Source organism: Pseudonaja textilis, chromosome 10, assembly GCF_049901715.1.
Source record: "Pseudonaja textilis isolate UNSWEBS1 chromosome 10, rPseTex1.2, whole genome shotgun sequence".
Lineage (NCBI taxonomy): Eukaryota > Metazoa > Chordata > Lepidosauria > Squamata > Elapidae > Pseudonaja > Pseudonaja textilis.
Window position 1 is genome coordinate 21918366 of NC_141999.1, and position 14214 is coordinate 21932579.

Consider the following 14214-nt stretch of genomic DNA (forward strand, 5'->3'; position numbering starts at 1 on the left):
TCGGCATGTAGTTATGCTCTCCACATGACTACGGAAGTGTCTTCGGACGATGCTGGCTGCCTCCGCACATGACTGGACAGGGAAACCGTTACTTTTACCTCAGGTAATGGCGGCAGAAGAAGGTTACCCTTCTAGAGTTGCCCCTTTAACTCCCTTCCTCAGGAGTCTAAACTTGGAAGATATTCCTTTAGTTTTGATCATCAAGCTGCAAAAGTTACTGTTCTTTGCCAAGGTTAAATTTTTGCTGAACTAAATATTGAATTTTTTTTTTCCCCGCTTTCCATCCAGCGTATCTCTTGGGTTCTTGCCTCCATCGGGTTGAAGCTCCTCCTAGTACTACCATCGACACTATTACTCCTCGTGTTCCCACTACCACTCTTCCCCCTCCTCCTCCTCCCCCTCCTCCCACTACTCCTCCTCCCCCTCCTCCCCCTCCCCCTCCTCCTCCCCCTCCTCCCACTACTCCTCCTCCCCTCCTCCTCCCCCCTCCTTCCACTACTCCTCGTCCCCCTCCTCCCCCTCCTCCTCGTCCCCCTCCTCCTCCCCTCCTCCCACTACTCCTCGTCCCCCTCCTCCCCTCCCCCTCCTCCTCCTCCTCCTCCCCTCCTCCCACTACTCCTCGTCCCCTCCTCCCCTCGTCCCCCTCCCCTCCTCCTCCTCCTCCTCCTCCCCCTCCCCTCCTCCCCTCCTCCCTCTCGTCACCCTCTCACCACAAAGCCTGGGCCTCCCCTAGATTCTACTAACATTGCATTGGACCCCGAGAAACCCAAAGTAGGAGGGCACGTCACCCTCATCCCGACTGGAGACACCAACACCCTCAGTACCTGCAGCTGGTTCAGAGGGGGCGATGACGACGGAGCCAAACCAATCGTGACCTATAGTTTACCCCCTCGATCTCAGCTGGCCTTCAAAGAGGGTGCCACAGGACGGGAATTTCTCAACTCAGATTGTTCCCTGCACATCAAAAATCTCACCCTTCAGGATGAGGGATTTTACAAAGGAGTGATGGAGAAGAACACAGGGAAGAGAGTGGGGAAAGTGTACCTGCATATTCAGGGTAATTTCTTTCTTTCTTTCTTTCTTTCTTTCTTTCTTTCTTTCTTTCTTTCTTTCTTTCTTTCTTTCTTTCTTTCTTTCTTTCTTTCTTTCTTTCTTTCTTTCTTTCTTTCTTTCCTTCCTTCCTTCCTTCCTTCCTTCCTTCCTTCCTTTCTCTTTTTTCCTTCCTTCTCTCCCTCCTTTTTTCTTTTTCTTTATCTCTCTCTTTCCTTCCTTCCTTCCCTCCCTCCTTTCTTTCTCTTTATTTCTTTCTCTCTTTTTCCTCCCTTCCCTCCCTCTTCTTTCTTTCTTTCTTTCTTTCTTTCTTTCTTTCTTTCTTTCTTTCCTTCCTTCCTTCCTTCCTTCCTTCCTTCCTTCCTTCCTTCCTTCCTTCCCTTCCCTTCCCTTCCCTCCCTCCCTCCCTCATTTTTTCTTTCTTTCTTTCTTTCTTTCTTTCTTTCTTTCTTTCTTTCTTTCTTTCTTTCCTTCCTTCCTTCCTTCCTTCCTTCCTTCCTTCCTTCCTTCCCTTCCCTTCCCTTCCCTCCCTCCCTCATTTTTCTTTCTTTCTTTCTTTCTTTCTTTCTTTCTTTCTTTCTTTCTTTCCTTCCTTCCTTCCTTCCTTCCTTCCTTCCTTCCCTTCCCTTCCCTTCCCTTCCCTTCTTCCTCCCTCCCTCCTCTTTCCCTCCCCTCCCTCCCTTTCTTTCTTTCTTTCTTTCTTTCTTTCTTTCTTTCTTTCTTTCTTTCTTTCTTTCTCTGTAGGATAAAGCCGGGCTGAACATAGATCTGGCTCACTGCAGGGTTGTCTATAGGGAGGGTTGAAAAAGCCCAGTTGGCATCCTCAAATGTACAAATCACCTGTTTTTCGGATGAATCTCACCAGGTGTTTTGCCCATGTGAAGGCATTGCCTATGTGGAGCTGGGGAGAGGGAAGGAAGGAAGGAAGAAGGTGGGAAGGGAAGAAGAGAGAGATGGAAAGATGGCAGAAGGGGGAGGGAGGGAGGGAGGGAATCGGCGTATACATACCCAGATGAATTTCATGCATGTGTGTGTTTTATTGAAAGTTTTTTTTTCATAATTAAAACATTAAAAAGAAAAAAATAAATAAAGAGAAAATAGAAAAACGAAAAAGACAGAGGAAAGTGTCAGAAAAATTACAATTCCAAGTAAAGAAGAAAAAAGTAAAGACATGACTTCCAATCTTTTTATATATAAATGTTCATCATATTCCTCCTTTTATAATTACATTATATAGATCCTTCCCATATTCAATAACCCTTTGCGGGATGTGTTAATTTATTGTCTATTTTTTTGTTGTTATTGACTTTTGTATTGATTTGTTTGTTGTTTCAAAAAAGGACTGACTCCGTTTCCTTAATCTCCTTAACCTCACCACACATAGACAGATCCCATCATAGTTTCAACTGGGATACTGTGGCCATACTAGATCAAGCTAAATCCGAAAATGCTAAGGGATTCCTAGATGCATGGCACTTCTGCACATTAGCCAGCAACAGACACATAGAGATAAACTACATTTACACATCATTCAAAAGAGACAATAAAAAACTAAGAAGAAGAAAAAAGAACACATTCTCTTTAACACTAAGCCCAGATAAGCAGGGATTAATACCAGGCAAACAAACAGACAAACAAACAGATAATAGTATTTTGTTTATTTATTAATTTAATTTAAATTTCCGCCTATTCGCCCATCATGGAAAATCGCATCCTGTCCAATACTGGTAGGGCAGACTGTTGCATATAAAGAGAGACCAAAATCCCACTCCCTTCTAGCACTGAAAATGTTAGCTAGTTGGATAATGAAACATCTGCAGAAAGCAGATGAGCACCAAGAACTCCAAAGTTCAACCCTGAGCTAAATATATTCTCTTCTGTTGAAGGACTAACTGCCGGAAAAGGAAAGCGGCTTTCTGTAGGAGGCATCATAGGAATTGCAGTGTCTTCATTTTTCGTGGTCTCAATGCTTGTAGTTCTAACTGCTTATCAGATGCTTAGGCCTTCTCGAAGGTAATATTTAGACTCCATTTTTTTTAAAAAAAAATAGGTGTTTGAAACATCGACACACCATGCTAGCTTGGGAATTCTGGGAGTTGGAGTCCATAAGTCATGAAGGGGCGATTATCGTTCCTGGGTCTGTGACAATTTGCTGTGGCCAACATGCCACAACCGACTCACCATGGCCAACTCGCTGCAGGCCAACTCGCCATGGCCAACTCACTGCAGCCAAGTCACCATGGCCAACTCACCATGGCCAACTCATCATGACCAACTCACCACGGCCAACTCACCACAGTCAACTCACCACGGCCAACTCACCACAGCCAATTCACCACTGCCAACTCACCATGGCCAACTCACCACAGCCAACTCACCATGGCCAACTCACCATGGTCAACACCATGGTCAACTCACCATGGCCAACTCACCACAGTCAACTCACCATGGCCAACTCATCATGGCCAAGTCACCATGGCCAAGTCACCATGGCCAAGTCACCATGGCCAAGTCACCATGGCCAACTCATCATGACCAACACACCACAGTCAACTTGCCACAGCCAACTCACTACAGCCAATTCACCACTGCCAACTCGCCATGGCCAACTCACCACAGCTAACTCACCATGGCCAACTCACCATGGTCAACTCACCACAGCCAACTCAACACAACCAACTCAGCACAGCCAATTTGCCACAGCCAACTCGCTGCAGGGTAAGAGTTGAACCACTATCAAAGAAATGATGGAATAGAATAATTAAAGGAAGGATGCAAAAGAAGGGACAGAATGAAATATGAATGGCAAAAATTAAAATATTTTCATTTATTTTAAATAATTAAATAGAATTGTTAAATTGTCCCACAGCAAGTTGGCTGTGGTGAGTTGGCCATGGCGAGTTGGCCACCGCAAGTTGGCCATGGCAACTGTTATCTCTTTCCCATCGTTCCCCACCTCTGCCTTAGATGCAAGCCCAGGGAAGCAAAACACAGCTTGTTAAACAACAGAATTCAAAGGAATCCTCACAATATTTTTTTAAAAATTCTTTAGTAGTATTTCTCAACCTGCCCGGGCCGCCAGCGTGGCAGCGGTAGCACCAGCTCCACCTGCAACCCCGCCACCAATACCAGCACCAACACAAGCAGCAAAGTAAGTTGCTATCCAATTAAATGGTCCTTGAATGCTCTTGTTTACATGAAATAGCATTGGTCATAAGGAGCCTGGTGGCTCACATGATTAGGATGCTGGGTTGGATGTTCACAAGCTTGTGTTTGAGACCTGAGTGCTGCTACCTGGAGGGCTGAGTGCCTGTTATTAGCTCCAGCTTGTCAGCTTTGACAGAGACATGAAAGGCGCTCCCAGGGGTGTCCCCTGGGCTATGGTGATGTCACTAGTTAATCCTTGGAGCCCGGAAGCACCTTTGGACGTGCCTCCAACAGGAAATGGATGAGGGGGAGTATTGGTCATTGGACTTTGGACACAGCAGAGAAGAAGGTGGTACATCAGAAGTCCTGGATCCTCCTTTCAGTTTTGGCAGTAAATTGGCATCCAGTTGATTCTGACAGTCTCATTTCAACTAAAGAACTGAATAAATGTCCTTCAACCATTTGCTACAGTATCCCATCTAAGATTGTGTAGTGGTATGTGAGAATAACCTTGGGAGATAGAAGAGCCACAGACTAGGCAATAGATAAGAGGCAGCTGAGCCCACAGAAGAAAAAGGAGCATGGCAAATATTTCAGAAGGGGAAAAATTCACTTAATAACCATCTTGCTTAGCAACAGAAATCTGGGGCTCAATTATTGTCATAAGTCATAAGTCTAACTGTATGTAGGTTTAGTTTAAAACTAAGGGCCAAGACAACTCCATTCTCCATTGACAACTTAGTGTTCAGAGCTATGCTCATTTTGTGTGTGTTTCTTTAGGAAAACAACAGCTCCCAAGCGTAAGACACAACGGGGAGGTAACATACAGCGAGGGAACAGAGGTAGAGGCAGAGGTGGAACGAGAGGTGCCCCCAGGAGAGGACGGTAAGTAACAGGCCCAGGAAAGGAAGACTCAAAACCAATGTGTGAATTATCACTCTTTGGAAAACATCACACATGCTCATGCAATAATTATAGCACATAGACTTATAGGCTGCTTCATGGAGCGTTACTGTCCTCTCTTAAGCGGTTTACAGAGTCAGCCTCTTGGCCCCAACCATCTGGGTCCTCGTTTTACCCACTTTGGAAGGATAGATAGGCCGAGTCAACCTGGAGTCAGTGAGGATCAAACTGCTGGCAGTTGCCAAAGTTAGCCTGCAATGCTGCCTTCTAACCACTGTGCCACCACGGCTCCTTAATGCAACCCTGGTTAACCAGGCCGTTGCTAAATGCAGCTGGCGAGTCACCTACTATACCAAGTGAGATGGGTTTAAATTTTGAAGGGCAGAGAGCCAGGGGCTTTAAGGACCCAGGTGTGAAGAACCAAGCCACACTTGGAATATGGCATCCAGTTTTGGTCACCATGAAATAAAACTGTTGAAACTCTAGAAGGAGTGAAGAGAAGAGCAACAAAGTTGATTAGGGGACTGGAGGCTAAAACATAGGAAGAACGGTTGCGGGAACTGGGGATGTCTAGTCTAGTGAAAAGGGGTAAACTGATAGCAATCTTCCAATATTTAAGGGGCTGCCACAAAGAGGAGTGGGGTGGGGTCCAACCTATTGTCCAAAGCACCCGAAGGCAGGACAAGAAGCAATGGATGGAAATTAATCAAGGAGAAAAAGAACTAAGAAGGAACTAAGGAGAAATTTCCTGTCAATTAGAACAATTAACCAATGGCATCTGCACCTGGAAACTGTGGGTGCTCCAACACTGGAAGCTTTTAACAAGAGATTGTACAACCATTTGTCTGAAATAGTACAGAGTTCCCTGCCTGCACGGGGGGTTAGACTAGAAGATCTCCGAGGTCCCTTCCAAATCTGTTATTCTGTTATAGATCCCACATGTGAAGAGATAAGGTTAGATAAGGTTCGAATGGGATTGAAAGGGAGGTTGGACTTTGGCTATTGGTGCCTACATAAAGATTCCAGACTAATTCCCTGCTTGACTCCTCCCCCTGGCTCAGCCGGTCTCTCTCTGACAGCCAGTTGGAATGGAGGCATTTGTATAAGATGGTACGAAGTGCAGTGGAAAGGATGGACTCCTCTGTTTCTACCAGCAGAGGGAAGCAAACCTAAAAAAACACGATGAAATAATCTGATTTTAAACATTCTCTTAACAATTGTCTCACTTAGCCACAGAAATTCTGTCCTCAGTTGTGGTCATAAGTCGAGGACTGCCTCTATTTCATTTTTGGCTGCCCTGTCTGATTTGAGATTGACTCTCTTTCAGGTAAAAAGAACAGACTGCATCCCGACGTTCAGCCTTCAAGAACAAAAATGGATCCCTTTTCTTCAATATGAAAAAAAAAACCTCCTTCGACTTGCAAATCTTTATCTATCCCTTCCTGCACCCAAATCGACAGCAAATTCTCACAGCTCCCCTGATCCCACTAGGAGCTGGAAAAAACACCAATACTATCTACTGAAGAAATTAAATCAGTGCAGTATCTACTCCTGAGATCATTAATTTTTGAGTTACTTTAAATACCCAGGGTTTAGGATGCCTCTGTGTTTTTCTACACCCGTGGGAACATCTAATTCAAGGGTGTCCAATCTTGGTATTGGAATACCTGTTGGAATGTATTTTCTACTGCAACAATTACAGAAGTATTCAGCCAGTAGATTACAAGCTTGGGTCTATGGTATATGCACTTTTGCTCTATACTCTTTTATTCTAAGTAGAGTTTCCTATTTCCTACTACAGTTATATAGTTGAGCAGTAAAGCACATGGTGACTGTGCTCTTCGTTTTTTTTGTTTTTTGCGTGGTGCTTTGTATAAACAGAATTTCTAACCCTTGGCCACTTTAAGACCTGTGGACTTTAATTCACAGAGCTCCCATACTGGCTAGGGAATTCTGGGAGTTGAAGTTCACAGGTCTCAAAATGGCCACCCCTAATCTAACCCTTTTTTGGGTTAACCTGGATCTTTGTGCCAAAATGGATGGCCCAAGGCAATTAGAATTTGCCTTCTTTTTGAGCTGTACTAAGAATCTAGAGTCCATGAAATCGTTCTGATGAATGTGGACGACCCTATGAGACCAGAAAGAGCATTTTGGGGGTGCCTTGATTGATAAAATGCCAAATTTGAAAGGGTGGGGAGGATCCACTCCATGGCTGTCATGCTGACTTTTAAAACTGGTTCCCCCCACTATCAGAAGCCTGGCTATCATAAATTTATTCAAGTGGTTTAGCAAGGAGCAGTTGAGAAGATCTTAAGAACTTCAGAGCCTCCAGCTTTCTGCTATGCTCTCCTTAGCATTGAACATCTAAGACCAACCGTCAGTGACTTTTGAAGGAGAAGGAAGGGGAGAGGTCTTTTAGTAGGAAACAGTGGGGTTCCTAGTTCCTGAGCAACGTCTCTTCGCACAAACGTAGACAGTCGGCATTTCTCGGGCAAAAATATCATTTTTGAAGAAAGGTTCCTTGGATGACTCTGGATGGCCCACTGTTCTGACCCAGCTGTCCAAACACAACAAACCCTCTGAAATGAACTCAAAGATTCCTTTAATTAGGAGTGCCAGAAGACCAGTAAAAGAGTCTCTCTTCCATCACAGCCTAACAAGTCCAGCTGGTCAGGAGATGAATAATTGTCTGCCACATTTATTCATCTCCGCCCCCTGCCTTTTATCCCCAGAGCTAAAGTGGGGCCTCACTAGCAGCAGTGGCTCTTCCGTCCCAAGGACCGGCTCATAGATTTCCACTGCTCTCCTCTCCTCTGCTTTCCGTACATTAGTGCATCAGGCACTGGACCCAGCTGTTCCTCCTCTTCCTCATCCGCCATCTCCAGCCCTCCATCCGTGAGCCCAGACTCCGCCTCTGTCGCTCTCTCTCTCTCTCTCTGACAGCTCCATTCCCTCTTCCCCCTCGGAGCTCTCCGGTTGCCCTGATGCTGACCCTGACTCCCATACCTCCCACACCGCCACCACGTCCACTTCACCTGTCTCAGGTTTTGCTCTGTGACCTTTGGCTGTGAGTTCACAATGGCTTAGGGCTGTGGCCCTGGCAGTGAAGCCTCCCAGTCTTAGTGGGGAGGGGACTCTGGCGTGGGGGGAGAACATGGAACACAACCATCGAGATGGGCACCAAGATATAAGTTCAGGATGTCCGTCACCAAGCATGGCAAGAATAACAGCCACCCGCTGCCTTGCCTGCAGGACCCTTACTACACATCACTGTTCCTGGGTTATTCTACTTTTCACCTGTAAGAAACTAGCAGTTGGGGTTGAAGTAAGGCTCACCCAGAGGCATTGATGTATTCCTTTATTGAATTTATGTGCCGCCCATCTCATTCTGAAAATAGACGCTGGGTGACTTTTAATGCTGAGATGGAAGACGAACCAGGGAAATGGGCGGCCCAGGAGTTTCAACTAGGGTTTTCGGGTTGGTTCCCCTGGATCAGGGCTCTCCAAACTTGGCAACTTAGGGATTCTGGGAGCTGAAGTCCACAAGTCCTAAAGTTGGAAAGCCCTGATCCATGGGAACCAACAGAAAACCATCATTGAAACTCCTGGGTGCCTTTTCATTTAAGCCATGATTGTCTTTCTGAAATGGTGGATGGTATTATGATAGATGATGATGAGGTTATTCCTTCAGTCGTGTCTGATGCTTGGCGGTTCTATGGGCCAGGTCTCTCCACATCTTGCACTGTTTACTATGATGGTTATCTTCCTTCCTTCCTTCCTTCCTTCCTTCCTTCCTTCCTTCCTTCCTTCCTTCCTTCCTTCCATCCTTCCTTCCTTCCTTCCTCCCTCCCTCCTTCCCTTCCTTCCTTCCTCCCTCCCTCCCTCCCTCCCTCCCTTCCATGTTGCTCAATGGTTAGAATGTAGAATAGCAGGCTAACTTTGCCCACTGCCAGAAGTTCAATCCTGACCATCTCAAGGTTGAGTCATCCTCCCATCCTCCTGAGGTCGGTAAAATGAGGGCCGAGATTGTTGGGGGCAAGAGGCTGACTCCCTAAACCGCTTAGAGAGGACTGCAAAGCACCGTGAAGTGGTATATAAGTCTAAGGGCTATTGTACACAGCTTCCCTACTACAAATGCTATTCTCCTGGTCTTGGCGTCTGCTCAATGGGGACTTCTTCGGTGTTTTTCCTCCTTCCTGCCCCCTCCAGATCACCTCCTGAAATCTCCTGGCTTCCAGTTGGGTGCAGCAGCACAAAATGTCACCATTGAAGTGAGGGTAGATCCCGACGATCCCGACATCGGATGGGACGTGTCCCTAACTCCATCCGGAGTGAAGAGTAACCTCATAGCCTGCCACTGGTACCGAGGGGAAACAAATAACTTTTTTGAGATCTTAGCTTATGAACCCCCCAAAAATACCGTAGTCTACGGCCCCGCCAGCCGCCAACGTGAAACCATCAGGCCAGACTGTGCGCTACTTATTAGAAATGTTATAGTCACCGACTCTGACTTCTACGCTGTGTATAAGAAGAGTGCTAACCGATCAGAAGTGGGAACCACGAGCTTAATAGTCAGAGGTAATTTCTATTCCACTATTCGGGTCAATTTTGACACCCATTGCAGGAGTGTCAAACTCAATTTCATTGAAGGCTGCATCAGGGCTGTGGTTGACCTTGGGAGGCTGGATGGGCATGGCCAACTGGGTGGGTGTGGCCAACTGGGTGGGAATGGCCACCTTGACACCATGGCATGTGTTCTGACAAAGGAGACTAATTATGCATACACTTATTTTAAAACAAGTCTTATTTTATTGCAATGCTGGGAATTATTTTCATTCCCGGCCAGTAATGAATCTCAAACAGTCCCTCGAGGTAAGCACCTACCTTTCTTTCCTCTGAAGTGCTGCCAATAACAGAAGTGTCCAAGGAACTAGAAAAAATAAAACCAACCGAAATACAAAGAGTTTCAAGAATGAAGCTGAACCGAATGAACGACTTTGCTTCCTGCAAAGGTTTCCTCATCTTTGCCTGTCCTTTATACCTTTAAGATGGGTGGACTTCAACTCCCAGAATTCCTCAGCCAGCATGGACCTAGACTATTATGCCATGCCAAGCAGAGAGCCAGTCTGCTGTTTCTCAACCTTGGCAGCTTCGAGAGGCCTTGACTTCCACATGCCTTAAAGTTGGCAAGCTTGAGAAATGCCTTTTTAAAGCTCTAATAATCCAACTCTGGCATCCATGCCCTCTTTCTCAACTCTTTACGACTGTCCTCTCTCTTCCCAGACAGAAGTTACTATGCCCTGGAGCGAAACACGTTGTCTCCGTTAGCCATCCTAGGGATCATCGTTTCCAGTGGCACCGGCTTTGCCTTCATTATTTCACTCATGCTTTACCGGACTGTGGGCCGCGTTAAAAGGTAACATTTCGTTCTATCTCTTTTTTGGTATGCTGTTTTTTTTTTTTTTTTAAAGAAAGGAGACTTCTTACAACTTCTTTGTAACTTTTTTGGGGGGGAGGTAAAAATAAGAAGACAACTAAGATGATTAAGGGCCCGGAGACAAAAATAATAATAATAATCATATGAAGAACGGTTCCAGGAATTTGGTATGGTTAGTCTAGAGAAAAGAAGGACCAGGGGAGACATGATAGCAGGATTCCAGTATTTGAGGGGTTGCCACAAAGAGGAAGGGGTCAATTTACTTTAAAAAGCACCACAAGGCAGGATGAGAAACAATGGATGGAAACTAACCAAGGACAGAAGCAACCTAGAAGTTGTGGGTTTTCAATTTGGTGGCTTTGGGCCAATCACCAGGAGACGGGGGAGTTCTAGTCCCGCCTTATCCATGCAAGTCAATTGGGTGACTTTGGGCCAATCACCAGGAGACTGGGAGTTCTAGTCCCGCCTTATCCATGCAAGTCAATTGGGTGACTTTGGGCCAATCACCAGGAGACTGGGAGTTCTAGTCCCACCTTATCCATGCAAGCCAATTGGGTGACTTTGGGCCAATCACCAGGAGACTGGGAGTTCTAGTCCCGCCTTATCCATGCAAGTCAATTGGGTGACTTTGGGCCAATCACCAGGAGATCTAGTCCTGCCTTATCCATGCAAGTCAATTGGGTGACTTTGGGCCAATCACCAGGAGACTGGGAGTTCTAGTCCCGCCTTATCCATGCAAGCCAATTGGGTGACTTTGGGCCAATCACCAGGAGACAGTGAGTTCTAGTCCTGCCTTAGCCATGAAAACCAATTGGGTGTCCTTGGGCCAATCACTCTCTTTCTCATCCCAACGCACCTCAAGGGGTTGTTGTTGTTGGGGAAAATAGGAGGAGGAGCAAGTACTAGATAAGTTTGCCACCTTGAGTTATTTGTAAAGACAATAAAGGTGGGATAGAAATAAATAAATAAGTTGAAAATTTCATTCTCTGTGTGCTTGTGTCTTGGTGTCCATGTGCATGTGTGTGTGTGTGTGTGTGTGTGTGTTTGTGTGTTTTCTTATGTTTTAAGGCCTGCACGTACTACGGAGCTGGGAAGTGCGGAGATTTCTCAAGCCAAGTAAGTTTCAGATCTGAACTATGGCACATAAGCATTCCAGGCAAGGGGTTGGACTAGATGACCTACAAGGTCCCTTCCAACTCTGATTATTTGTATCAAGGTTTTCATTTTGGGGGTGGAGGGGGGAGGAAGGAGGGAAATAAACCTGGTTTCCACATTGAATTTGCATGTCAGAAGGTCACAAAAGGTGATCACATAACTGTTCTGACCGAGGCTTCCCCCAACAGCACAAAGCCGACTCCTTGTCCTGATAAATCCCTTTTATTTAATTTACAATGAATTCCTGTCCAGCAAAGTCCCAGCCAGCAGTCTTTCAAGATAGTTCCCAATTATAGACCATTAACAGGCTTGGCGAGGGACCAGGCTGATATCTTTCATACGCCACAATACTTGGCAACAACGCAGGAATGAACTAATGGTCTCCTACAAACACTCCTTCCCTTTCGCTCCTCTTTTATTCCTTATGGGAGGGGCCATTCACCGTCCACCTGCGGCTTTACTCCCAAGTCGATCCTTGTTCCTTAGCTGTTCCCCTCGTCTGGCAGCTCTGCGCATGAGCACACTGGAAACAGGCTCCAGCTGTTCTCCTGCCTTACTGATGTCTAACTCAGAAGGCAGCTGATAACTGTCAGACGGCCCTGACCCCATCTCTGCCTCCGACACAGAGCCCTCGTCAGAGTCTTCCCCAGACTCCAGGACTGGCCCAGGTTCCTCCCCAACCTCCTCACTGTCCGAATCTGCCGCCATCTCTGCTGATCACTGGCGGGCCACAACAACAACCCGAAGATATTGCAATCATCATAAATGGGAGTCAGTTGCCAAGCATCTGAATTTGGATTACATGACTTTGGAGATACTGCCATGGTCATAAGTGGGAAAAACTTACTGGCTGGTCATAAGTCACTTTTTTTTTTTAGTGTGGTTGTAACTTCAAATGGTCACCAAAGAAACTGTTGTAACCCTTACCTGTATTTTCGGTCTGATCTATACAAGCAGACCTACTCAAGGGAGATTCTTGGGAAAGGATGAGAAGAAGATGAAGAGGAGAGAGGGATTCCTTTTGAATGCTCATCTCTGAAAAAAATCTGTCTTTCTTTCACCCCTTTCGTAGGATAGAAAGCCAGATTACAAGTCAACAGAGATTAAGTACCCAAAGAATTTTATCTGGGTAAGTACAACAAGGATAAGTACGAGAAGTTTCTGTTTCAAGCTCTTAATGACCATAGCTGGAGCAGTAGATACTTAGTTCATCTGAAAACTCCAACTGGACCTAGATGTTCTGGAGCCCATGGTGCTGTTCCTAATCCTACTTGAACAACTTGCGACTGGCTAAACCAAGGCTATAGTTGGAGGGACAGAGGGATAGATGGGGAGATAGGTGGGGGAAGGGATGGCTGAGTGGGTGAGTGGATGAATGGGTGGATAGGTAAATGAATAGATGAATGGATGTGTGGATGGATGGATGGATGGATGGATGGATGGATGGATGGATGGATAAATGGATGGATGGATAGGTGAAGAGATAGGATAGGGGGTAGATGGAGGAGGGATGAGTGGGTGGATGGCTGAGTGAGTGTGTGAGTGGATGGGTGGACAGGTGGATGGATGGATGGACAGATAAATGGATGGATGGATAGATAGGTGGGGAGATAGGTGGAGGGATAGGGGGTAGATGGAGGAGGGATAAGTGGGTGGATAGGAGGGTGGATGAGTGGATGGATGGATGGATGGCTGAGTGGGTGAGTGGATGGGTAGATGGATGATTGGATGTGGGGATAGATGGTTGGATAAATGGATGGGTGGATAGGTGGAGGGAGGGGTGGGTGGGTGGGTGAATGGATGCATTGTTGCTGGCTGGCTGGCTGGCTGGCTGGATGGATGGATGGATGGAGGCATGCATGCATGCATGGGTGAGTGGGTGAACGCATGCATCCTTGCATGCATGCATGATGCATTATTTGTTATATCGACTTCAACCATACTGGTAGATAGATTTTCTCCACAATGATCTATCCCTATCCTGCTTCTCCAACTCTTTCAACAGTGAACTCATCACTGCTGTAACCTGTGCTAATTGTCTTCTTCTTCTTCTTCTTCTTCTTCTTCTTCTTCTTCTTCTTCTTCTTCTTCTTCTTCTTCTTCTTCTTCTTCTTCTTCTTCTTCTTCTTCTTCTTCTTCTTCTTCTTCTTCCTCCTCCTCCTCCTCCTCCTCCTCCCTTCCCCTTCCCCTTCCCCTTCCCTTCCCTTCCCCTTCCCCTTCCCTTCCCCTTCCCTTCTCCTTCTCCTTCCTTCTCCTTCTCCTTCTCCTTCTCCTTCTCCTTCTCTTCTCCTTCTCCTTCTCTTCTTCTTCTTCTTCTTCTTCTTCTTCTTCTTCTTCTTCCTTCCACATTTCCCAACCTTAGGACCTTTCCCAGAGAGCTAGATTTTTGCATGAGGTATGTCTGAAGAACAGTAATTTAAGCCTGGTCACATATACCTCTTAATTCGCGCCCCTCTTCTCCCCCCCCTCCCCCAGGGAAGAGAATAGAATGCTGAGTCAGCAGAATGTCCTCAATGCCAAGC

The 14214-nt window shown here is 46.1% G+C and overlaps 2 long non-coding RNA genes across 2 annotated transcripts; both read left to right on the forward strand.

The window, feature by feature from the left end:
• The first annotated feature begins 2974 nt into the window (after positions 1 to 2974).
• On the forward strand, positions 2975 to 6558 carry LOC148124974 (uncharacterized). The gene is made up of 4 exons (XR_015744731.1): positions 2975 to 3063; positions 4103 to 4201; positions 4978 to 5082; positions 6428 to 6558. It is a non-coding gene; the product is annotated as an uncharacterized LOC148124974 (long non-coding RNA).
• Positions 6559 to 10388: 3830 nt separating this feature from the next.
• LOC148124975 (uncharacterized) lies at positions 10389 to 12800 on the forward strand. The gene is made up of 3 exons (XR_015744735.1): positions 10389 to 10516; positions 11606 to 11653; positions 12765 to 12800. It is a non-coding gene; the product is annotated as an uncharacterized LOC148124975 (long non-coding RNA).
• The last annotated feature ends 1414 nt before the right edge of the window (positions 12801 to 14214 follow it).